General features: G+C 39.3%; 1 pseudogene; it reads left to right on the top strand.

Moving 5' to 3' along the window:
* Window positions 1–2754: 2754 nt before the first annotated feature.
* LOC140330175 (U2 spliceosomal RNA) lies at window positions 2755–2902 on the top strand (annotated as a pseudogene).
* Window positions 2903–3368: the final 466 nt, after the last annotated feature.

Here is a 3368-nt window from a genome sequence, read left to right as displayed (position 1 = left end):
TGAAGTAGAGCAGCAATTCTATTATTGACATCTTGTTGGTCACTCTCTGTCAATAATCCAATTTCCAAGGCCATACTGTATATTAAACCATGAAATGTCCAAGGCTTGACTGGTCAAGCACAGCCAAGACTGCTACTCTAGTACCACCAGATATTTGCTTTAATGTATAGTGAGGATTCATGTGAACTAATTTCCAAAGCTGGCCACAAGGTCAGTGCCGGGGGTAGCAAAACTACAAGGGGCAACGTCAAGCTCAAAGCTGACTCCAGAGGATGACCAAAAGGAAGAGTGTGGCTCTTAAGTAGAACAGTGGACCAGGGCATCAGCTGGATTATATTGGTTAGATAACCGTGCCCCCACCACTTGCCACCACTTTGGGCTTAGGTTGATGTTGTAGAGCAAGTCCAAGCATTGTGTTCATGACCACCTTGGCTAACAAAAAACAAGTTAAATGACAGTGGCACTCATTCAGCCCAGAAAAGGTTCAGATCTGGATGTCTGGAACAATCTTCAAAGGAGAGCACTAAAATGGAGCTTTTCTTATGCTTTTTATGAAATGAGTGGGGGTTATGTCTCTATTTTTACACAGACTTGTGTAGACTGGATCCTTCCTTTTTCATATTTCTTTTATACATTTTGGCTCCGTCCCTGATTGCCACTTTAGATCAATTGATCTGATTTGCATCATCACCTTGAGTTGTATCTAGATGTGCTGTTGAAATCTATTATTCATCAGTAACCTGCTTCTCCTGAAGAAGCCGGCTTAATCTGCGAAACACGTTGAATATTTGAATCTTTCTGTGATTTTGCACTTTCCAACATTGGGTCTGTGCCTTTAGCCCTTTAATATAAACAATATTTGTTATTTATCTGATGTATTCATGGAGCTGCCTGCTTGATGTATCTGCTTTTATTCTTATGTATTCCCTAAATATAGAAGGAGTAGTTCTTGCATATTAATCGTGTTATAATAAAGATGTGTTTTTATGGATATTTAACATACCTAAAAAGTCATTCTAAAGTTGAGTTAATAATTTTGTAATTTTTAAAATATGCTCTGTTACTTAAAACCAAACTCTGGGCTCACCAAATGTTCCCCTCTATTGGCAGTCCCAAATGATGTAAGAATTGTGTCGACCTAATATCATCAGTACTACTATTTGCTTGTGCTAGTAACACATGACCAGGGCAAGTTTATGAGGACCTGCACTCACAGGACATCCTCAGCCACAGTCCTATCTTCTTTTACCCCAAAGACTGAGGACGTCTAGTGGTGGTGAGAAACTATTGCAGGAGACAGCTCCAGATAGGTTGTTTTAGACCCCTATAAGGTGCTATTGTAAAAAATGCCCATAGCTAGACATTTTATTTCTCCAAATTAAAGTTCCCTTTTTAGCCCCACACCAGAATGCAGGGAGGTTAATTACTTTTCTGAAAAGTTTGTTTAATTCCTTGTTTGCATTAAATTCATATCCTGGTACAGACAAAACAGTAAACAAGAACGTGGACAATATTTGAATATGGAAACAAATAAACCGGGTCAGATTCTGAAACATCGTAGAAAACATGGCAGTGAATTCTTTGCCCCCTCTTGCTTGAGATCCTATAGGCATGTGTGGGCATTACTTACAGGACTCGCAGAGCGTAGACAGACCATAGACATAATGATGTGATAGTTCAGAGGTCTTTATCAATCTTTTGTAGAATACAACTGATGTACTACCATTCTTTAAATTGGAACAGTGGTTCAAAATGGACAAACTAAATTCTGCTGACTTTTCTTGTGCATTAGAAGATTAGGGACAAGCATATCCCTTTGCACAAACTTCCCTGAAAATATAAATATTTCACCATTTCACATGTATAGCTGAATTTACAATTCAACTGCACAGCTCCTGAATTTTTCTATTCTAACCAAATTTGCTGAAGAAAAAAATAAAGCAGAGGGACTTTGAGAACATGTAACAAGTAAAACAAAGCGTAGCTTTTTCTTAAATCAAAATGAAAGTATATAATGCTTGTTAAGCTGCCTGTCAACTTGTCAAGGTTATTGCAAAATCACTAAACATTGTAAGTCACAAAAATCACAGAATAGACCAAAACTTCTGAGTAGGTCATGGAACCTGTGAAAACATGTGCAAGGAAATAAAAAAAAATTCTGTAAATCAGTTAAAATATAGCAAGGAAAACTAATTTTACTTAACAAAAAAACAACAACATGCTTTTCATTGTTTTACTTTGTGACAATTCCACCAATGTCTCTGACACCCTCTGCAATTTTGGTAACATTACCAGATTCAGGGCCTTTCCTAGTAACTTTTAAATTCAGCAAGGTACACTTGTAAAAATTAAAGGAAATAGGATTTTCTGCAAAATTTTCTGCACATCTTTGTCAAGGGGCACGAGGAGCAAAGTGCTGATTACAAAGCGCAGTCACCCATTGCAACCAAACAGAATTCACAGAAATGACAAAGTTAGACTTACCATATTCATGGAGCAGAACCAGAAGAGAACCAATGGTGTTCGGAGCAGCGGTACCTGGAAACCCATCCTGACCTCTTGGTATTTAGGAGTGACTAAGGGCTGTTGTATCAGGATGGGATCGAGAGAACTTTGAATAGGAAGCAGCGGGCACTCATCCAGGAATGAAATGATGACAATGACAGGATCGGGTTTCCTTCCTTCGGACCTGTATCTTGGGTCACTGCCACCTGTGTGCCAGGCTCCCATGTAAACCCATAGGATCCATGTGATAGAGCTTCTCAGCCTTTTGGCTAAGATCAAATGTAGTATCTGTTCTTATCAGTTTGAGAAGAATGATGCGGTTCCCTCCACACACCATCTGGAGCATGGAACCATAGAAGCGATCGCTGCTATAGAGTCGTCTGGAGCAGGATTTTTTTTCCTTTGGAGGAAGAGGAGTTTTTTTATAATGGAGACCCCCTGGCCCTCCCATAATTAGCCCTGGCCCCCTGGAGCCGAGGGTAAAGAATTTCTTTCGGATTGCAGTGGATTCAGAATTTTCAGAAAAGTTTGACCTGAAGTATATGGTTGGCACAGTTCTGCTGGGCATCCTTAAAGCTAAGATAGAGGACATCTTGTGCTGCAAGGACAACAGGAAGGATAAGTATTTCTAGACTTTCTTTGAGTATCTACCATATGCAAAATTTTTGAGTGCTATAAGGAGAAATTTGCATAATGAGGATTTGCACAGCCTCCTTTTTATGCCCCTGATGGATCCTGAAGAGGTGGTGGTTACTGTGCATATGTACAATCCTTTTTTTCCCCATCCTGACATCACTCTTTTTCTGAAGAGATATTGTGAGAAAGTACTTTTATAGGCAAGATTTTCAACTCTAAAGGGTCTC

Source organism: Pyxicephalus adspersus, chromosome 4, assembly GCF_032062135.1.
Source record: "Pyxicephalus adspersus chromosome 4, UCB_Pads_2.0, whole genome shotgun sequence".
Lineage (NCBI taxonomy): Eukaryota > Metazoa > Chordata > Amphibia > Anura > Pyxicephalidae > Pyxicephalus > Pyxicephalus adspersus.
Note: the sequence above shows the minus strand (reverse complement) of the source record. Positions and strands in the feature narration are given on the sequence as shown.